The sequence below is a fragment of the Podarcis erhardii genome (genome assembly GCF_964252035.2).
Source record: "Podarcis erhardii genome assembly, chromosome: 1".
Taxonomy (NCBI): domain Eukaryota; kingdom Metazoa; phylum Chordata; class Lepidosauria; order Squamata; family Lacertidae; genus Podarcis; species Podarcis erhardii.
In genome coordinates this window covers 75703918-75727779 of record NC_138497.1, presented here as the reverse complement: position 1 = coordinate 75727779, position 23862 = coordinate 75703918, and the positions used below count along the sequence as shown (strand labels likewise).

Below are 23862 nucleotides of genomic sequence, written 5' to 3'. Positions count from 1 at the left end.
GGTTCTATTGAGTTGGCAAGGCAAGAGGACCTATTGCTGCCAGTGCCACCATGCAAGTTAATGCCCTCGTAAAATTCTCCATCGCATCTGCAGGTGATGAAATTCCACATGTTTCTCTAGATATCTGAGTAGAAGAGAAGGAAGTGGAATTATCCAGCAGTTGGCAGAGGGCTGAAAAGGAGAATTCTCTTCTGAGCTCATACTTTGTTTAGAACTAGTTTTAGTTTGGATGGGATAAACTTGTGTTAGAACTAGTTCCTTTTTAAAATGAACGTTCTGTGTATGCAGTGGGTGGGGCTGCATATGACACACAAAAATGCACAACAAAATCCCAACAGCCCCTGCTGCTAGGGCAAAGCAGAGCAGTGGGAGTGGAGGGAGGGTGTTTAACCCTTTCCCCACCTGGCACTTTCCCACGGCAACTCTTCCTTCAGGTGCAAGGGGAACTTGCCACGGAAAGGGTGGTGCCTGGTTTTCTAGGCACATGTTTGCAAGTATAACAGACAAGGAATTGTGTTTTTAATAATGTTAATACTAGTCATTCTCAAACAAAGCATCATGCACTAGCCAATCATGTCCTACTGATGTCTTATTTCCTGAATTTTCGTGCTTGGATTCCACCCTGATTCTTGAAATATACCACCATGTGGCTGCTCTAGGTATGATTTCCCCCACTTTGCATCCAACTGGGATACTCTTTCCACTGGCGGAGGAAGGGGGTGCGGTGCGCCCTGGGTGTCATCCCTGAGGGGCGTGACATTGCCGCGCTGCCCCATTGGGATGCTCACCGTGGGTGCACAGCATGTGCGCCGCTCCGGGTGCCGGAGCAGCTAGCTCCGCCTCTGACTCTTTCTCTAAGAAAGCTCTGGTCTTTCCTGTTACCTCTTTCTCTCTTCTCACTTGCATTGCTTGCAAAGGATGAGCAGAAAGCCCACCATTAGCATCTGATGCAAGCAATAGCATCCTACATCCAGTGGCCCCAAATCATGTGATCACCTCTCCTGGTTGTTCTGCTTCTTGTGTTCCAGTATTACACTCAATAAGAGGCTGTAGCTGTCAGCATAAATAACTATTGTGCCCACTGGCTCCAGGAGATCACAATATAGCAGCCATATCAAGAGCCTGACTGGGTAGACAGAGTGCAGTCCCTTCATGGCCAATATCTAAGGAAAAGGTTTGCCTTGTGCCCAGATAAAACAACTGGACAAATGCCTGCAAGGCCTGAGGTTTAACTCTGGGAACCAAGAATCCAAGGAATACAGACCCTGTGATTGAGGTGATGGAGCACAATTGACAGCAGTTGTTGTTGTTGTTGTTGTTGTTGTTGTTAACATTTGTATACTGCCCTTCATCCATAGATCTCAGGGTGGTTCACAACATATATAACAGGCTACCACAGTACATTTGTTATAACAAATTGACTGTAAGAGCTAAATGAGTAGATATGGCTTGAAAGCAGTACATGTGAAAAGGATCTAGGAGTCTTGGTTGACCACAAACTTGACATGAGCCAACAGTGTGACACGGCAGCTAAAAAAGCCAATGCAATTCTGGGCTGCATCAATAGGAGTATAGCATCTAGATCAAGGGAAGTAATAGTGCCACTGTATTCTGCTCTGGTCAGACCTCACCTGGAGTACTGTGTCCAGTTCTGGGCACCACAGTTCAAGAAGGACACTGACAAACTGGAACGTGTCCAGAGGAGGGCAACCAAAATGGTCAAAGGCCTGGAAATGATGCCTTATGAGGAACGGCTAAGGGAGCTGGGCATGTTTAGCCTGGAGAAGAGGAGGTTAAGGGGTGATATGATAGCCATGTTCAAATATATAAAAGGATGTCACATAGAGGAGGGAGAAAGGTTGTTTTCTGCTGCTCCAGAGAAGCGGACACGGAGCAATGGTTCCAAACTACAAGAAAAAAGATTCCACCTAAACATTAGGAAGAACTTCCTGACAGTAAGAGCTGTTCGACAGTGGAATTTGCTGCCAAGGAGTGTGGTGGAGTCTCCTTCTTTGGAGGTCTTTAAGCAGAGGCTTGACAACCATATGTCAGGAGTGCTCTGATGGTGTTTCCTGCTTGGCAGGGGGTTGGACTTGATGGCCCTTGTGGTCTCTTCCAACTCTATGATTCTATGATATTTATAGATATATGTGTCTTCTTTTGCCAGTAAATAACCAAAGTGTTTCAATTCTGAACAAAATTATTACTATTTTCTCTTTCTCTTAATCATTCTAATATTTCCAGAAGCAGAGCACTGCCAGGCAATCAAGAAGTGAAAAGCAGGAGTACCATGTTGTTCCAATGCTATATAAGCAGGAGGAGTGACTCCTTGCGCTGCAAGGTCCACAATGCTCCAAAAGGAAAGAACACCATCCAGCAGCAACATCACACAATGTTAACCATACAAATCTTTACTAAGTGTCACCTGATCATTTGGTTCTTCTTCTGACGACCAGTGGCACTGGCTTTGATAGAAAGGCTCTGTGCATGAGAAAGACAACAGGAAGGCTAGAAAGCCTGTTTCTCATCCCTCTCGGTATTGAACAGACTAGGATTTGTGCAAATACATCTGTGCCACAACAAGGGACAACCACTAGCATGGGAGCTCCTGATAGATGCTTCTATATCACTGGAGGAGGTCTGTTGATGGGTCATGGTACCAGCATTAGACCTCCAGCAGTAATGGTCCATTGATACTGGTATGCTAGACAGGATCTTATCTGCTAATTTATTCAACATATTCTGTGAATAATTGTTTCTTTTCCCACCCTTCCCTTTGTTGATCCACACTTTACATGGCATATAAACTTGCTGCTGCTGTTGCTTCATCAAATATTTCCTGGTGGATAATAATGCGGTTTTGTTTTATTTTTGAGAAATGCATGTCTGCAAACACAAAGGGTCATAAAGTGGACCCATGCAGATGAATTACAATTTGGCTCCCCTTCCTAGCATGTTTCTACTGCATATATACAGGCACAGGGCTCCTCTTTAAGCATCATGGATATTCACCAGCTGCATTGTGCTGGAGAAGCGGCAAATCCATTTCCCATGTAAAATATGATCCAGCCATTAGAAAGACATCTGGAACTTTTCCTCCCCATGTCATAATTTCCTCCTCTGCCATTTTCATTCCAACCCATTTCTATTCTAATTTGCTACTGAAGTGATAACACTTCATTCTTTTCCTTTGGGCGGAGAGTTCTGTCAGCATTCTTACATATCTTAAGAAAAAGTGTGTGTGTGTGCGTTGTGCGTGTGACATACTTTTTAAGCAAGAAGGGGACTCTTCCTGCACTGTCCCTTGATCCATGAGCAGAAACCCTTCATAACAGGCACTTGCATTACGAGAGCTGATGGATGGAAGAGTGGAAGGGGTGGGAAAGGGAGAGAAAACCAGGGAGTGCTACAAGGTAGCCTGAGGATAACAGGCGTTATAAAGAGGAATTTTTTGCCTGCTGTTTTTGTTTGTTTTATCACAGAGGCTCAGCGGAGCTGGCCAGCAGCCTCACACAGCAGGTGCTGCCTGAGAATGCAAGGGGGGGAGAGAAAAATTCCTACTAAATAGGAGCATTATTCGACACCACTGCCTTTCGCAATATTTTCCTTTTGTTTCAAGCAAACTCCCAAGCCTCTTGGGCATCAGTGGTCAAGGCCATAGCAGGACACTTCTGCAAGGAGGAGGGGATGCAGCTTGTTCACAGGCATTTCAAGCTGAAAAGGAGGGGGGAAGACACCTTGAATTATGGTTGTGAAGGGTCTGAGTTATTGAGACAGGAGTGTGCAAAGTGACAGGGAAGACCTTTCATCTACTTTTCCATATAGTACAATAGTATAGTATGATATTTTACATTTGCATTGCAAATATCCTTGCAGCAGCTCTACAGGAATGTTAGAGTCTGCTTCACAGAGTAGGAACTGTGATGCAGGGTGATTTGAGTAATGTTATTCGACAATAGTACAGTATACTATTTACAGTCTGCACTGTAAATATTCCTTCAGCAGCTTATAACTTCTGCTTCACAGAGCAGGAACCATGATGCAGAATGATTGGGGTCACATACTGTATATTAAGTTGTATCTGAACTGTACGTTTAAAGCAGTGTCATATCATGTTAGTCATGGCTCTCCCCCCCCCCCAAGAATCCTGGGAACTGTAGTTTGTTAAGAATGCTAAGCATTGTTAAAGGTAAAGGTAAAGGGACCCCTGGCCATTAGGTCCAGTCGTGACCAACTCTGGGGTTGCGGCGCTCATCTCGCTTTATTGGCCGAGGGACTTTGAAGTGCTTTCGAACTGCTAGGTTGGCAGAAGCAGTGACCGAGCAACGGGAGCTCACCCCGTCATGGGGATTCGAACCGCCGACTTTCTGATCAGCAAGTCCTAGGCTCTGTGGTTTACCCCACAGCGCCCTTCATTGTTAGGAGACCCTAATTCCCCTCACAGAGCAACCATTCCCAGAGTTCCTTGAGGAGGAGAATTGACTGTTCAACCATTTCAAGAATGGTTGTTCTATAAGGGGACTACAGGCCTGCCCTGCTTTCCCTCTCCCACTTTAAGAAACCAGGCACTTGAAATGTTATCACATGTTTCTTGTATGATCTACCTTAGCCCTTCACTGACCAGCTATGGCAGAACATGGATTGTTGTTGTTGTTGTTTAGTCGTTTAGTCGTGTCCGACTCTTCGTGACCCCATGGACCAGAGCACGCCAGGCACTTCTGTCTTCCACTGCCTCCCGCAGTTTGGTCAGACTCATGTTTGTAGCTTCGAAGACACTATCCAACCATCTTGTCCTCTGTTGTCCCCTTCTCCTTGTGCCCTCCATCTTTCCCAACATCAGGGTCTTTTCCAGGGAGTCTTCTCTTCTCATGAGGTGGCCAAAGTATTGGAGCCTCAGCTTCACGATCTGTCCTTCCAGTGAGCACTCAGGGCTGATTTCCTTAAGAATGGATCGGTTTGTTCTTCTTGCAGTCCATGGGACTCTCAAGAGTCTCCTCCAGCACCATAATTCAAAAGCATCAATTCTTCGGCGATCTGCCTTCTTTATGGTCCAGCTTTCACTTCCATACATCACTACTGGGAAAACCATAGCTTTTACTATACGGACCTTTGTTGGCAAGGTGATGTCTCTACTTTTTAAGATGCTGTCTAGGTTTGTCATTGCTTTCCTCCCAAGAAGCAGGCGTCTCTGCCTTGCCGTGGCGAAGAGGCTTGAAGAACTCAGAGAAGCTATGAACTATGCCGAGCAGGGCACTCAAGATGAACAGGTCATAGTGGAGAGTTTTGACCAAACGTGATCCACCTGGAGGAGGAACCGGCAAGCCACTCCAGTATCCCTGCCAAGAAAACTCTATGGACAAAGACAACAGAACATGGATAGAAATGTGCATTTGAATACAGATCCTAATGCAGATCCCGATGAAAGGAAGTGAAAGGAGACTGCATGGGTGACACCAACATCAGGATGTGCATTCAAACCTGGATGTCATCCATGTGAAATACATTTTTTTCAACAGAGATATGCGCTTGCATGTGTATCAGAATGCACATTCCCATCTGCATTCTGCCCCAGCAAGTCATGTATACAACCAGAGCTGGCTGAAGACAAAAGTCTTGCCATGCCGTGCTGGCAATCAATGAAACCACAAGTGCAGCATGGCAAGGCAGGAAATGTCAGACCAATTACCAGTGGAATAGCAGTGTGTTTCCTCTTCCTTTCTCCCCTCCTGCCCTCAAACACCGCAGGAGATCAGAGGACAATGCATGTAAACAAGTGCAAGGGGGGGAAGTGCAAGAAAAAGAAAATAAGGTTGGGGATTTGGACAACTTTTTTTCCGCCCACTATGAAACAGCAACTTTTGCCATCAGTGAGAATCAAATCTCATTAAAATTTGGCTCAGGGCTAAACAATAACAAAAGTATAAGGACAGAAGCCTTCCAAGGCAACATGAAAAGAGATGATGATGCAAACACACCCTTGAAACTGATTAGTGTCTCATAATGGAGCCAACGCTGCTGCAATGTGGGTCACTTCAAGCTGACATGCACACTTGGCACAGTGTTCTCCATGCAATGTTGTGTTAAGAGAAGTGCAGCAGCTGCAGACTGCGCTGTAACACCATGACCAAAGTTGCTGGGGAGGAGCTGGGGAAAGCAATCCAAGTGTCATTCACAAAGCATTGCATGCTGAACAACTGCTTGGCAAAGGTCCACTACACCATGTAGACGCAGCCCCTCAATGCTAATAATAAGCTATAATAATACACAGCTGACACAATAATACGCAGTCTCACAATTTGGCTGCTCCACTTTGCTAGCAGCTTCAGTTATTGCCTGGCTATGAGTTTCCCAGGGTGACAACTAATCAGCAAGAAACTGAGGTAAAAAAAATCCCTCATAGGGACTCACTCTGGTTTAAGTCTAGAAGCCAAATCAGAATGAGGGCAGTTCTCTCACAACATAAAGGAATAGTTAAATATAACTGGGAGCATTTAAAAAATGGGGAAATAAACATGTCAGGGTGGAACGTATTCCATGAATTTTGGCAATCGCATTTCTCAAGTATGAAATTTGGAAAGGGGTGCAGAATTCAGCATTATTATAATATCACATTTCTTCATTGTTCTTCTATTTTAAAGCACATTTTTGTCTCTTAGGGCTATGGAAATAGTAAGAGCATGCAACGACCGCAAGATTTGGTTCAGACCAGTTTGGAGTTTTTGGAAACAGTCTGCCTGAGCCTGAAGTGCTTTGGAGGGTGTCTTGATTCAGGGTCCAAGTCTACTTCAGGAAAAAATAAGGTTCTGTTCCCTCTCTAGGCATCCCACTTCATTATTGGGATATAAAAAACATGACCACCCCCCCCTTTTGACAAAAGTGAATGAACTTTGCAGGCAATGGGAGGCTTCAGTGTAGTACTAAGAAAATTCTCTGCAAGCACAAATATTTCTGGCTGCCTGGTGGAATAGTGTTCCTTCTCCTCCTCTCTGCCTGCTGTACTGGAGGTCCTCCTGACTCTCCAGTGTGAGGAGTTGGGTTTGGGGGAGAGAAAGCCCTATTGTGCTAATGGAAATCCTTGCATGGGTTTCCACTAGTGGGGCCCATTAGTTGAATCTGGCCCCTAGTAGTCTCCATGGAGGATGAAGTCTACCAAAGTATAGGCATAGAATATGGAGTGTTTTATGCCTGCATATTTAAAGTTTTAATTTTTTTAATTAACTTTTTTATTTGGGGGAATAATATAATTACATTTACAGGCATTATAGATCCTGTTGGGGAGATTTGGGGGGTGAGATCCATTAACTCTAATAGGAACAAGGAAACAGCACAAGACTCAAAAACAACAGCAATATAAAATCAAATATTAGATTAAATCCAGTATTAGAGTGAGTAATTCAGACATTTGTTCACCAATTATCAAAATGGAGAATATTATGTGTCAACCAGATAGCTTTCAATCATTAGCCTGTGGCCAAGGTAAATAATGGTACTAATTATTCTAAGAAATCTTAGGTACGAGATTTAGATAATGAGCAGAGAAAAGATTTAAATTGGGAAAATCCTGGCTTTTATGTATGTATGAGAAAGTGGGGGGGGGGCTATAAATTTGCCACATGAAAATGGGTCTAGGGAGGATGTGAGGTAATATACCTTTAGATATTAGAGCTTGCTGAGAATTCCAGATAAGAATAGGCTTGGCAGTTATGGTTGAACAGTTTAGAGTGGCGTGTAAATAGCAACTTCTCTATATTGTAGGTAGGCGTTTAACTCATCTAGAGAGACAGGGCAGGGGAAGCATAAAATTGCCTCGATTGCAAAGCTAGAATTTAAATAGAAATACAAAGCACTCGCTGGAATGGGGAAATTGTGACCTAGTGACCTCTGCACCTGTTCAGACTTCTGTCCAGGTGATGCTGATGAGCATCTTCAAGGTCCCTGATCTATTTTCTTAGCATCCTTTAGCCTTAAACTAGGCTTAGACCATGTAGACCTTCAAACAGAAAACTGTACACATGTGCACCCTGTATTGTAATGTTAAATCGCCAAATAAAAGCTTTTGTTTATGAAGCTGATCATATTTCACAGAAGTCATGCTTGTCCAATAGGGCTGGGAAGAAGCCAAAAACCATTTCACCAAATCATTTCTCATTTAATACTATTTGGGATCTGCCATTATCACCTTTTTCTGTCAGGGCTCCTGCACCTTCAGCAGCTACATCTAATATGCCTCTTTTCTTTGCCGCTCCCCCTGCCTTCCGCCGTTGAAACCACCTCAGAGCACGGACATTGTTTTCCTACAGCATGTCAGTGACGCGTGCTTTCTATGCCAGTAAATCCAGCTGAAGTAAAACAGCAGCTTCAGCTCTGAGGCCACACAGAACAACAATGTGCAGGTACAGCATGAGTAAACATACAGCAGGCCTATGGCCAAGCAACCAGAGACTTAAGGCTGCTTTTCAAAACGGCATGCAAATCCCCTTCAGCTTTCAAAATCCCATCCCATATATCAGCAGATTAATAAGAAAAGATTAAAGTAGAAATTAGTTAGCTAAGGAGAACGGAATAAGATTGTGATGTTTGCAGGCAACAGCTATAGCGAAAATGGAGAAGGTGACAAGTATCAATGGAAAATTTCTGAACCGTGTGGAAAGTAGCCCAAAAGATTGCATTTGTAAGAGTAAAAATAACACTGTACCTGACAGGATCCATGGGATTTATACTAATGAATGTCTGCATGCTGGGAATCCAACATAATTGTTGGATCCAACAGCAGAATCCAACATAATTCATTGCTCATAGCCACCTACCTCCCTATGGACTGCTGTGCCCAACAAAAATGGACAGGACAGACTCAGCCATCTTAACTCACTTTCTGCTCAGCAGTACTTATTAAGGAAAAGGTAAAGGCAAAGGGACCCCTGACCATTAGGTCCAGTCGTGGGCGACTCTGGGGTTGCAGCGCTCATCTCGCTTTACTGGCCGAGGGAGCCGGCTTACAGCTTCCGGGTCATGTGGCCAGCATGACTAAAGCCGCTTCTGGCAAACCAGAGCAGCGCACGGAAATGCCATTTACCTTCCCGCCGGAGCGGTACCTATTTTTCTACTTGCACTTTGACATGCTTTCAAACTGCTAGGTGGGCAGGAGCAGGGACTGAGCAACGGGAGCTCACCCCGTCACGGGGATTTGAACCGCCAACCTTCTGATTGGCAAGTCCTAGACTCTGTGGACCTGGCAGCCAGACAGTGTGCCAAGACCGAGTTCAAAATCTGAGGTTGATCAGCACCCACAAAGTCCACAGTCCAAGATCAAATGCTGAAAGGCCGAAGCTCAGGAAATGAGGTTTAGGGTCAATTCAAGTCCGAAGTCAGGATGCAGCCCAGCGTCAAGCCCAAAGTACAGTCCTGTGGAGGTGCAGGAGAATCCTAGACAAGGCAGATGAGCAGCCACAGCACCTCAGCTCTGCTACCCTTTTGTACTATGCCTGCTAATTGCAGCATCTGTGCTTGATGATGCGTATGACCCCCACCTGCTCCAAGCCTACTCCAGCTGGGGAATCACATACCAGAACAAGTTGAGCCCCATCTGGTCTCACTTGAGCTGGACTGTGGGGCCGTTGCCTGCCTCTGCCACCTGGAGCACCCCACTCACTGCTCCGTGTGCCTCAGAACCCACCATATATGTGGAGATAGGGGCCCCTCAGTCTCTGGTGATGAGTCCTGCTGCTCTGGTTCCTGCGTACCAACCTCCATCCCTCCATCCTCCTCTGTCACCCCATGAGTACTTCCGACACTAACTTCTCCTTCCCCATCCTCAGCTTGCCCTGGTGTGTCCCAGTCCCAGCTACCCCCCTCACCGGGATCCTTTTCCTCCTCCTCTCCCCTTTCCCCTAGTCCTGCCAGTTCATGACATTAAAGCTCAGTGTCTTTTATATGTGGTCAGACATAAGCACTCACTCCTGGGTTCAGTGGAGCTTACTGCCGGGAAACTGTGCAAATTAGGATAATATTTGTGCTTTTTCTGATAAATTGGCTATTATGCTATGCCCAGTGTGGGGAAACTTTGGCCTTCCAGAGTTGCTGAACTACAGTTGCCATTGTCCTTGGCCATTGGCCATGCTTGCTGGGGCTGATGGAAGTTGCCGTTCAGCAACATCTGGGAGATCAAAGGTTCTCCACACCTGTGCCCATGTGTGCTGATACAGATTGATTGATAGAGGATCAACCCAGCTACCTGCAATTTTGGACACACTCTTGGGGGCATAGCTATAGCCTAGGGCTGAGTTTCTGCACTTCATAATTGACCACTACATCACTTGTCAACAGGATTAAGTGAAGGACCAGACTCACATTTTCACCGGGGCAGTTCTGAACATTAGAATTGCGTCAAATGTGTGTTATACTAGATCTAGGTTTCAAACGGAAGTGATTGAAGGGAAAGTGAAACTACTGAAGGCCACATATAGCATACTATTAGAATGGGAGATGAAAGATGAAGAGGTAAAATCAGTTATGATTAAATGGGCACAAGATGTAGGTCACAACATCATGATGGAGGATTGGGTTAAATTATGGAAAACTGACTTAAAATTTACAGACTGTTCCCTATTGAAGGAGAATTACATGAAGATGGTACACAACACCAGTGCAGTTAGGGAAAATGTACAAAACTAGTTCAAACATATGTTGGAAGTGTAAGGAAAAGGAGGGAACATTTTATCATATGTGGTGGGATTGTAAGGTAATTAAAAAATTTTGGGAAATGATATACAATGAACTGAAGAAAATGTTCCATCTAACATTTGTTAAAAAACCCGAGGCATTTTTGTTGGAGATCGTAGGGAAAGACCTGCTAAAAAAGTTGAAAAACATCTTCATGTATGCGACAACGGCCGCGAGAGTTCTGATAGCACAAGGATGGAAGACTGAAGAAATCCCAACTAAAGAATTATGGCAAGAAAAATTGATGGATTATGCAGAACTGGCAAAATTGACTCATAAGCTACGGGACAAGGATAACTGTGACTTTAAGGATGAATGGGAACCTTTCACAAAGTATTTGAAGACGCAACAAAGCGAACTGGACTCCTTGGCAGGTTTTGAATAAACATCCACAATTATTTTTTTTTACTGATAATAATTAGCTAAACAGTTGTAGGATCTATACAACTCTGTAACATGCAGAAAATAGCATTATTGGAGAAACCAAAGACTGGAACTGAGGGAAGTCAGTGGGTGGGGTGGGGGGATGGGTTTTGTGGGGGGAGGGGGAGGAAAAATGGGGAGGGAATAAGGATATGTTTTTGGAAAATATGTTTTGTTATAACTTTGAATAAAAAAAAATTAAAAAAACAACAAATGTATGTTGAATGCCTATATAAACCATAACCTAAACAACTCCTTATGGAACTTGAACGGAAGTCTAGGCTGGCACTAAGTGCAGGGACCCATCTGAGGCAGAGGGAGTCAATCACAACAGAAAAAAGCACTGGAACAACATCACCATGTTCCCTGTACACTCTGTGTGACTGGGGCAGTCTCTTACTTTGTGCAGGGCTACTTGAGCGTATCTTGTTTGACATGCACCACCATGCTGCATAGTGGCCGTACAACACACCAGCACAATCTGGCTAACAGGCACTCGCTCCAAGTCACTTACACCCTCATGATCACTAAAGGGAGGCTGAAGGAGGGAGCAGCTCTCTAGCTGTGGCAGGCCAGAATATACAAATTAGGCGTAGGGTGCCAACTAACTTGAAGTGCTAGGACAGCAGCAGTATTTTGCAGGTACCTGTGCAAGCTATAAAAAGGAGACGGCAGCTGATATGGTGACCACCAGATCAAAGGGAAGCTACTGAGGTTAAATAAGTTACATTAGAAAATGATCTGACAGTTTGTTTACCCTCCTCAAAACAGATATGGTTTGTCACCCTTGCATTCATCCCTTTGGATAGGAAAGGAAATCAATAAGTCACTTCAACCCTAGTACAACAGGCAGATTTAGCAGCAAGATGACGTTCCGGGATGCAACATGAGGAGGAGACCATTGTCAGGACCAACTTATTTGTTTATTTTATTTAAAATACTTTCACCCCATATTTCAGGTGAAAAAGCCTCGCAAAATGGCTTACAATCGATAATAAATATACTTCTTGCTCTTAACCTTACAACAAGATACAAAAGGTAAACAGATTTGAAGGGAGGGTTGGGGGAAAGGGCAAATTCAGGCAGAATGAATATTCAGGCAGAATGAATATTGTATTTTTCACTCATTGATACTGGAATTCAAGGTTTGACACCTGACAGTTTATATTTTTGACAGTACTTGATAGCTAACACGCAGTGGTGTTGCTACTTGGCAGTACTGATAGCTGATATCTGGTGGTTTGGTTTAAACTTTCTGTCTTTAGGAAACACTTTCCACATGGATTTGTCTGCCAAGGAATCCCTGTACATCTGCTACGGAGGATTCCAATACATCGCCATCTGGCAGGGAGGCTGTAGTTGCAAGATTCCTGCACTGAGCAGCAGATAGCACACTAGATTAGTCCCAAGGTACTTTAAAATCAAAGATTCTCTGAGTGCAAAGGATTCTAGGGTTCTAAGGGGCACACTCAGTCCATGTGTGCTTGACAACTGTGAGTGTGCCCTAAAAACAGTCTGAAAAGAAAATTATAGTATCAGAACATTGCAAAGCAGATGCATAACAGTGGGAATTGTGTTTTTTTTGTTTGTTTGTTTTTCAGAAACCTTGCCTGACATTATTCATCTTCTCATGAAGTAAAAGCACCCCAGAGAAGATTCAAGGAATCCAGAGTTTTCCCAAGAGACAGGTTTAAAATCACTGCTGTTTTTTATTTAACAGTATTTCATGGTTGGCATTCAACAGCATTTAATATCTGAGAGCATTTGACAGAAAACCTTCAGCAATATTTAGAACCTGAGAGCACTTGATGGCTAACATGGAGTGTTGATTAGTTTTTAACTACTGACAGCTCATCAGATTCCACATTTGATGACTATTAAAATAAAAGCATATAAGAAATATGAATAAGCCTAAAGAATTTATACACACACACACACACACATACATATATACATGTATGTATATATGTGTATATATATTTACATATATACATACATACACAGAGAGAGAGAGAGTGGTACCTCGGGTTAAGAACTTAATTCGTTCTGGAGGTCCATTCTTAACCTGAAACTGTTCTTAACCTGAAGCAACACTTTAGCTAATGGGGCCTCCCGCTGCCACCACACCACCGCCACAATTTCTGTTCTCATCCTGAAGTAAAGTTCTTAACCCGAGGTACTATTTCTGGGTTAGCAGAGTCTGTAACCTGAAGCAGCTGTAACCCGAGGTACCACTATGTGTGTATGTGTGTAATCTATATTTAGGCTTATTCATATTTCTTATATTATATATATATATATGCTATTATTTTATATATATTTAACATCCAAAATGCAGATTTATATTATATAACATCCAAAATGCAGATTTAAATTCTGGATTTTAAATCTTTCTTTCAAACTTTGTATGGCAAAATTTGGAAATTCACAGAATTTAATTTTCAAAGGTATTTCATGTTTTTCCTTTCAGATCTATTTTGTGACTTTGCAGTACAGTATTGGACCTTACCAGGTCCCTTTAAAAAGTCAAGGAATGAGTCTCTCTGCAGTATCGTCCAAAGAACAAGGATTTACTTTGCTAAGGGCTTGAGGTTCTTTTCTAAATGTAAACCATGGTTGTGCCAGACATTTCTGCTGTATTTGGCCCCAAAAATTCTCCCATCAATTAGTGAGAAAATAAACTGTGTTCAAAAATTATCAAAGGCGAGAGGAAATTTTGGTGAAATTTTGGTGATAGTTTTCAAGGTTATTCTCCAGTTCTTGCGTAAGATCATTTGAGTGGTTGTCATTCATAGATAGGCCCATATTTCAGGAAGAAAATATTTGCTTGTGAATTTAAAAATGAGAATCTTGTCCAAATAGTTACACAAAATGACACTGGCTACACTTAAGTCCTAAAGGAATTGAAAATGAGCAGCAGCAAACCAATAGACAAGAGCCTAAACACAATGCAATATCTGCTAAGGCTTCTCCGTTATATAATTACTGAGCTCAATACACTAGAAAAGTTACTGTTTTATTAAATGAGCTTTTCACTACTGTAATGTCACCATCGATGCCACATGACACAGGGCGAAATAAGAGATACAGAAACCTCAAAGAGCTACGGGTAATGTCTATGACAGCGGAACTAATGTACAGGCGATCATTCTTACATTATTCAGCAGTTTCAATCACTTTCTTTTTTATAATGGTTATATGATGTAAGAATATATAAATACTGTAGGGGGAGGATCTATATATAGCTTAACAATGGAAATATTAATGTGTTGTTCCCACGCTATCTTCAATGGCTGCAAAAGGACAAGAGATTTGCAAAGATGAAGGACAGGATATCCATTCGAATCTTTCCTTCTGCTCCAATAAGGGAGAAAAGTGTAACGAACATTTGGCAGGTGGCAGGAGTTCCCTGTATCCAAATAAGGAGGGATCCATTTATTTAAAAAAGGATTAATCTGAAGGACACTTATTGACTGAACCTCTTGGTACTGCAGAGATGTGTGTTCAGATCTCTGCTTGGACCAGTCACACTATTTCAACTTAAGTTACCACAAAATGTTCAAAGAAGAGGACATGTTCTCCACCACAACCTCCTTGATATCCCTAGGGTGGGATACAGAATAATAAATAATGTCCCAAAGGATGCCATAAGCAAGAGGCCTCCTTTACACCTAGTACTCTTCTTGACATAAAAGGGACCCTCTTCTCACTTCACATCACTTACATAGCTGATGAAGAAAGTCTTGTCCATGCTGAGAAGAGCACTGGTTATAAGTAGCTTTGGGTGACAGCCTCCACAGGCATAACGGCAAGTGTGGCAAGCAAGACAAACCATCTCAGAGAAGGGCAAGGAATATGCTTAACAAAAGGACAGATAATGCCTAATAAGGCTGCCATTGAACAATTGTATCTCAAAATAACCATACCATCTTCTTGGAAGGAAATGCCCTTACCTGGTTACCATGTCTGGTTTAGAAGCTCCAGCAGTACGAAAATGGTGCCTTCTGTTCCAGCCTTTAAATGTCTGCTGGAAACTTTCCTGTGCCACCAGACATACGCAGGCAACCAAGAATCTGTCTCCTTTTATAGTTAGTTGTTGGTCTCTGATTTTAAATTTGTTGGTTTTGTTTTGTTATATAAAGATATTATTGTATAATACTTTGAATTTTTTAATGATATAGTGGTATAAATATTTTAAAATAAATAAATACATAAATGCAGGGTTGGTAAGTGGTATGGTTTGTGGGAGAGTTCTGAGGGACCCACATTTGATGTCTGCGCCTGAGGTTTCCCATCCCTGCCTTAAAGGTTACTTGTCATGCAAGCCTGAGGCTTAGTCTCACATCCTTTTGTTTTTATGGTGGACATATCTGTGAACAAGTCATTTTCCTATTGTGCTTAAGGCTATTTAATTTCTTGCCTTTGACAATTATTCCAGAAGCCTAACCCAGAAATATTTGTTACTGTCAGGCCTAGAGTCACCTTTTTGTGTGGCCTCTACTTCCTATTTGGACAGCATGTCCATGTCTTCTCCTATGCATGGCCTTTCAGCCTAGATAATATGTCCTAAATCCCCTCCCCCACCTACTCACCTGCCTCCAGGTTTTTGTGGAGTGCAGTTAAATTTTTCACTACCTATTAATATTTCCATTTTTCAACAAATACCAACCAGACAAACAGGAATGAAGGGAAAAGATTGATGGGCTCTGCTACGATACTTATCTGGCCCACATTACTGTAGTATCTGGATGCTTCAAAATATGTAAAGCATTTGTGCTATTTTCCACTTTTGCAGATGGAATAGTTGCGGACTGCAAGGCTACATGTCAAATTTGTTAATATTTCCCTCAGGGCAAATTGTTCAAGTAGGATCTTGCTCTCTGAAGTGTTGAGCTTCTCTTGTGTTCTAGGCCCACATTTCCTGTGCTGCTCGCTTCCCTTGAGCAGTGAGCAGCTGATAAACACTGGAGGTGTTTCTACTGAGGAGGCACAATCTGTTCATATGGGAAACATGATGTTGCCTCCACAAGTGAAAGGGAACTAGTTTCAGAGCAACTGTCCCATTGATTCTCTGTAAACACCCCCCCTCAACTGTTCTATGTGCAGCTTGCTCTGCTCTGTGCACACTCTGCAGTATCTACAGTTGTCACTGATAACCATAGGTAGAAGTTCACATTATGCCACCCCTTGATTTCCTGAAACTTCAGCAGCTGCTTCTGAGTGGCATTAGGAGGGGGCAATTTCACAAGGAACAGGTGGCAGCATAGCAGCCAACTCCTAGGGGCCGGAGACTCTTCACACACACACCCAACTTAATGGACATTGCCATTCAAGTGTGTGTGTGTGTGTGTGTGTGTGTGTGTGTGTGTGTAGTGTCATGTGAGTGATTATGTGGGGTGGGGCTTACCTGCCCCCTCCATATTTTATTCAAGTTGGCACCCCTGGGTCGCAGGCGAGAGAAGGAAATGCTGGCCTGGAACACCTGTTGGAGAAGAAGCAACCACTGCCAATGGAGAGTTGTTGGGGCGGTGGGGAGATAGGACAAGCACACCTTTTCCATCTCTGTGTCTCTGAAGGGCAGTGTGGTCATGGTAAATTCTGAAGTGCAGGAGATGACTAGGCCAGCATCCCTAGCCATGCTCCCCAAAGGGAGTCCAATTTCTTCAGATCAGCTGAAACAATCACAACAGGGAATTGGTAAAGGGTGGTATATTGATTAACACGTTGAACTTTCGGTGGGAAGACCAGGATTCACAACCCTCATCAGCCATGAAGTTCTCTGATCAGCCATGAAGTTCTCAGTCTGAGCCTATCCCATCGATATATAAAAAAGGAGCAATGTGCCAGGACAGACCTGCCTCCAGGCTTAAAACCAGCTGAGCTGTGTGTGGTGGGGCAGTGCTATGTAGCAGCCCTCCTGACACTGGTGTCGCTGTGGCTTGTCCGGGCAGGATTGAAGCGGGGCAGCACCGAGGTGGGAGTCACACATTTGGGAGTGCAGGATCAGTAGCAGCACTCCAATCAGTTTAACTGTGCAACTCCAACTGTAGGAAAATAGGAAGCTGCCTCCTACCAAGCAGAACTGTTGGTCCGTTTAGCTCAGTTTTATCCCGACTGGCAGTGGCTCTCTGGGGTTTTCGAGAGGAGCCTTTCCCAGCACTACGTGGAGATGCCAGGGATGGATCCTGTCCCACTCTGCATGCAAAGCACATGCTCCGCTGCTGAGTTCTGCTCCTTCCCACCAAGCCGCTGTAATGTATGCAAGCCCTGCATTCGCTTCAGAATGAATTCACCCAGAGGAAAGTAAGCTGAACTGAAGACTGGATCGTTTACACATTACTTATGCATTTTCCTCAGATAATACAAGGAATATGATGCGGAGCCTGGGACTTTAAAAAACAACAACCCTCCTTTCTCAAGCCTCAAGCTATTTCTGTAACCACTATGTCATCCTTCTTGGCTCCCGTGTGGTCCCCTACTTAAGCAAGTTCATTCTCATTTCCCTTCAACATAATATCAACCAGAATGCCTACATGTAATCAATGTTTTGGCATGTGCACACAATTATGATGTTCTGGAAAGCACAGTGCACTGCTTTGTCCTTTATTGTCCATTTCCTACAAATACAATTAGCGAAGAACAAATTAGATTGTAACATCATTTTGAGCAGGCTGGCCTTGTTTTGCTCCATTTCCAATTTTCTTAGAATTCAGTGTTTACAGAGATTAAAATACAACCATGAAAAAGTTCAACCAGAAGACATGAATAATATATAAAACACATTTTTTAAAAAAAGAACTCTAAAGAAGAGGATGGAGATGGATACGCCCAGGAGTTTTGTGGTGGGCTGTTCAGGGCAGAGCTGGCGGACACTGCTTGATGAATTCAAGGCTGCAGTTTTGGAAGAGGCTTGGTAACTCAAAAACAAGAGAGAGTCATGCTCATATATGGCTGCCAATTTATTTCTAGGTCCAGTTTAAGGTGCTCACAAATGACTTAGGCCCAAAATATCCAAGAGACCACCTTCTTCCCTACAGTCACTTTCAGGTGTTAAGATCAGCAAAGTGATATTTCTGACATCCTCAGAAGCATAGGGATGGCATCCCAGGAAAGGGTAACCCTTAAACTGGCTCCGTGACAGCCCCTAAATTGTAGAAACTTCCCCATAGATGTGCATCAGGCATCACCATTGTATAGATTCCATTATATGCTGAAGAGTCTCCATTTTACCCTGGTCTTGGACACCTGATATAGACAGACAGACAGACAGACTCCCCACCCCCCACCCCCATTCTATCCCCTAAGAATATGACCAGCAGTAACAATGGTGTAATCTAAAAGAAAGTGGCTTTGCATTAAACTAGAAGTATACCTCAAAAGTGCACCTCCCTTTCCTGGAGGTTTTATTGATTAGTACATGTCCCATTTGGACATACACCATTTTGCTCTTCTCAGAATTGTATTTTGCTCCTCTCAGAATTAATGGGAAGTTCTGGACAGCCATTGCAGGATAACTCAGAACACTGGAGATTTTACTTTTTCTTAGCTTTATGAGATAGATCCCTACTGCTCCCCTTTTATAATTTGGGAAGTGTCAATGACTGAACATGGGGTTTGAACCCTTTCCCTTCCCTTCAAAGGGTTGTGACAGATTTTACTTGTGGCTTTTACCAATGTATATAATTGGATGCTGTGTCGACTTGTGGTCAGAAAATGGTTTGACAAAGCAAATGGTTTTAGATGTTCAAGATTCTCTGGGCTGATTCAGCCATGCAATTGTACAGCAAGGATGGGGGACCTGCCACTCTCCGGATGTTTCTGGCCTACAGCATCCATCCTTCCTGACCACTGCCCATGCTGGGTTAGTGGGAGTTGTAGGCCAACATCAGCTGAGGGGCCACAGATTCCACATCCCTAATTTATGCAGCTCTATTTCTCTTCCTTTAACTACTCACAGGTGAATGTATGAACTGACTGTATTAAAAGCATTTTGTTTGAAGACGCTTGGTGGTAATTATGATAGCTACATTACCTCCAGTATTAGAGGGAGTGTGCCTCTGAATACCAATTGCTGGGGATCACAAACAGGAGAGTGCTCCTGTGCTCCTGTACTGCTTATGGACTTCCCTCAGATATCTGGCTGGCCGCTGCCAGGACAGAATGGCAGTCTAAATGATCTTTTGGTCAAATCCAGCAGCACTCGTCTTATTTTCTTAAATGAGATGAGGTAATCCGAAAGTTCCATCTGTGGTAGTTCATGGCTCATTACTACTTGTAAGTCATCAAAGATGATTTATGGTCAGAGGCAGCAGTGCTTCTGAATATCAATTGCTGAAAACCACGGGAGGGGAGAGTTTTGTTGTGTTCAGGTCCTGTTTGTGAGTTTCCCTCAGGCATCTGGCTAGCCACTGCGAGAACGGGATGCTGGACTAGATGGGTCACTGGCCTGATCTAGCAGGATTCTTCTGTTCTTATCACTTGATCTTTCAGACATAACATGGTGAACATGCACAAGAGACATTTAGAATTGAAGTCTTGAGGTAGATTTTAGTATTATGATGATAAGTAATTTTGAAGGAAGAAAAATAGCTGTCTACGTTAATTTTTTAAAAAATATTTTGCCCCCAGCTCCAGAATTAAAATTGCTTTGTCCATTGCTGATTTCTTCTAATAGAGCCATTGTTTGCTTTAATAGCAGAAAGGATGAGCTGTCAGAAGACATTTTCATACCGCACTTGGAGTCATAAAGAGTAGGAATGTGTATATTCAATCCTCAGTTGTTAATGAGCAAGGAGCAGCAAGAATTGTTTCCTGGGTGATGGTGATATTACTTCCATGCAGACAGATCCACTTCAGTTGGTAAATACAGATGAAAAAGTCTACTCACTTCCCATTTGCACTGGGTGGTTGAAACAGTCACATGTTTAAAACCCACCAACAATACTTCTTGTTTGTTTGTTTGTTTGTTTGTTTGTTTGTTTGTTTGTTTGTTTGTTTGTGTGCTTAAGGTGAAACTGTAGCTGATACATCTTTGTGCATAGACTGCGCTTCTGGTGAGCTAGACCAGAGTTTTGTGTTCATTTGTGGAAAAGGATACTGGCCATCGAAAATGTTTACTACATTGGGAAATGAATTCACTATTCAAAGACTCCAAGCAAATATAAAACAAAAATTAAAACAAGAGCCTCATATAACCCACTTTGTGTTTTATCTGTTGCAGACACTCCCATGCGTAACAAGTAAAGAGTGAAAGAAGTAGTTTTATTGGGGTGGGGCATGTAGATTAATTCCCCATATGTTTCTATTTTTTTGCACATGTTGGTATGTTAAAAATCAAATCAGGTCTTTCCTCTGCCTCTCATTCCAAAACTTCACTGTGAAATAACACTCGGCAAAATGACTTCAAGCTGTCACCATTACACAACCTAAACTTTATCTCTTCATTAATGCATTACAGAGCAAAAAAACAATGAGAGCATTCCTTTGGAATGTGTGTTTACTGAACACAAAATGATATGTTTACTGAAATAGCAGTTGCTGCCGGGTTACCCAGTGGGGGAAAGCATTCTCTTTCCATACCATTCAGATCTCCTGGTGTCACCCTTATCCCGAGCACTACCCTCCAGAGGCAGGATGATTTCTTCTCCACCCTGCTCCTAAAATATTCAGACAAATCTACTGCATTTTAGTTATCATGATCCACGTTACAAGAGCCAGACTTTGTTTGGAGTGCAGGAAAAGAGGTCATTTCATATTGTGCAATGGTCACACAAAGACAGAAATGGCAAAGCAAATATGGTGTGCACATGAAGCTGCCTTCTACTGAGTCACACCAGCCATCTCAGGATAGTCTACTCTGATCTGGCAGTGGCTCTTCCCTGGCCAAGGTCTTCCTCAGACCTGCTATTACTTAAACTGGTGATGCTATGATTTCAACAGGGGACCTTCTACCTGCAAAGCACGGGCTCTTGCACTGTGCTATGTGCTTGCTCAGCAGAGGAACGATCCAAAGATCCAGACCAGATTTAGTGGAGCTCTTCCAGCACTGTGGGACTGAACTTACTTAGGACAATGCTATGGTTGCTTCCTAGGTATATTGTGCATTAGGCAAAACTGCATGAAAACTGCATATGATGTTTAATTTGCATTCAAATGTTGATGAATTTTAACGAGGACTTTAAAAAAAAAAGTAAACAGATGTGGAAATGTGGAGAACAGACTCCATAGCTTGAGAGGTAATCAACGTAAGAGGTATTGGAGGAGTGGCACCTTAACACTTCAGACATAGCTTGGAAGGGCAGCGTGGTAAGTTGCCATGTAGCCAGGTTGCCAGTAAGGCCAACCAGGAATGGCCTGTGCCATGGTGGTAGTGAGAATCCAGCAACCACCCCCTGGAAGCCCAACCTTCCAGCAGACAGGCTGCCTGATAGGATTATTATTATTATTATTATTATTATTATTATTATTATTATTACTCGGCCCATCTGGCTCAGTTTCCCCAGCCACTCTGGGAGGCTCCCAACAAAGTATAAAAAATACAATAAAACATCAAACATTAAAAACTTCCCTAAACAGGGCTGCCTTCAGATGTCTTCTAAAAGTCAGATAGTTGTTTATTTCCTTGACTACCGAGAAGGCCCTCTACCTGGTTCCCTGTAACTTCGCTTCTTGCAGCGAGGGAACTGTCAGAAGGCCCTCGGAGCTGGACCTCAGTGTCCTTGCCCCATTCTGCAATGAAATGATGTAATGAAAAGTTGTGGTCATGTTTTAACTGGCACTCTTATCGCGTGGGGATCATTGCTCCCAGTACAGATAGATGCCTGGGTGCACCAGGGGCACAAACTAGACTCTGTAGAGAACTGTGAGCAGTAGCTAGGACTAGCTCAAGCCTTGTGGCTTATTCAGACAATCCTGCAAAGCGACACCTGACTGCATTAGCACAGCAATACTTTTTACTATTAGGAAAATGTGATTCTTTTCCCCACATTTTCCTAACTGCAAAAAGCACCACAGTTTCATTGCTGGGAAATGGAGATCTTGCTGCAACAGACGTGGTGCCTTGAGGAATTTGCTTAAATCCCCTACAGCAAAAGAATAGGAACTGTGTACTTCCCATGCCAAAAATAAAAGTGATGAAATGGAAAGCAAAGGACCAACCTGGTCTGCTACTTTATGTCCCCCATCATTTATGTTGATAATTCTCCATTAGGGTATCCTTGGGGCAGGTGTCTGCATTTTTGAAAGCTCATCTTGCCTTGGTCCCATCTCACAGAGGCAAAGCATCCGGGTCCCACTTGCAGGCTTCCCACAGGCATCTGTTTGGCTATGGTGAGAACAGGAAGTTGGACTAGATGGGCCCTTGGTCTGATCCAGAGGACTATTCTTAGGTTCTTTTAAAGTTTTTCACAGCTCTAATGATTGGGAAACAAGACTGTGTATTTGAGCAGGAGAACATGAGACTATGTATATGGCAATTCCTTCTGCTTTTCTGGTCCAAGCAGTAAAATCAACCTGCACACAATTATGGAACGTTTTTCTTAATGCAGCTGCCAAGCAGACATCCATATTGGCTGCAGTACGGCTTGGTGTGGATATACCACCATAACTCCCTAGTGATTCACACCAGCCAATCAGAACAGAGTTCATCAGTTCAGCAAGCAACATAAACAAAATATCAGGGGTTTTATATTCATTCCTTCATCCTTAAAAAGAAACACACTAGAAAACGTTCCCTGCCAGCCAGCCCTAACCTGGTACAGCATATTAGACTAATGAAGGGATGCTGTTCATGGATCATTCACAAGCCGCCAAGATTGGGAACAAACAGTCCCCACAATTTGGATGGAACTGTTTTTGAACTTTTCAGAGGCTCATAATCTGAAAATTCCTGACAGGAAACGATTGCTCCTTCCTACTGCTTCCCTGCTATGTATAAATTAAAGGCAAATGCCAAGATGGGAATGAGACTACAAAGATTGCAGCGATTCTTTCATACTTATGTGCAAAAGAAGTTCGCAGAGCGATCGGTGACCACTCAGGACTCCTCCTAGGTGAGGACCATTAAGATCCTTTGTTGTTCACCAGCTTTGCACTGATATGCACCATCCCATGGAACGTAAATTGTGTCATGGATGCAGTTGATAGGTAAGCTATTGCACCCACGCAGCAACTCAGTGTTGGTTTCCCCCCCTTCCTGTATCAGTGTCATACAATGGAACTGTTGGGCAGTAGTTCTGAGACAAACTAACAACAACAACAACAACAACAACAATAATAATGGCATAATTAACCTATGGAAATTGTCATGACAATATGTGATGATGGCCACTAGGTCAGGTGGTTTTAAAAAAAGGGGATTAAAACAGCCAATGTGATGCCATCCAGATGTTCAGGACTAAAACTCACACCATCCCTGTTCATTGCTTATGCTTGTTGGGGCTGATGGGATTTGTAATCCACAACATCAGGAGGGCACTTCATTGGCTATCCCTGGCTTGATGCATGGAGGAGGGTAGGTCCATCAGTACCTGTGATGTCTAAATGGAACCTCCATATGGTAGTATACTTCAAAATATGAGCGGCTGATGGACAAGAACTACTGAAACATATGGCAGGCCACTTTTGGAAATGGAATGCTGGACTAGATGGCAGTTCAGTTTTGTTTGTTTGTTTGTGGCTTCCTTGTCAAAACGGTTTCTCAATGTAAAATGAGTTATAAAA

The 23862-nt window shown here is 43.1% G+C and overlaps 1 long non-coding RNA gene across 1 annotated transcript in view; it reads left to right on the top strand.

Annotated features, from left to right (window-relative positions):
- The window catches only part of LOC309331052, a 218359-nt gene extending 203241 nt beyond the window's left edge, over positions 1 to 15118 (top strand). Inside the window, exons 2-3 of the long non-coding RNA XR_014151707.1 lie at positions 12744 to 12830; positions 13613 to 15118. This is a non-coding gene — a long non-coding RNA (uncharacterized lncRNA). The remainder of the gene's footprint in view (positions 1 to 12743; positions 12831 to 13612) is intronic.
- The last annotated feature ends 8744 nt before the right edge of the window (positions 15119 to 23862 follow it).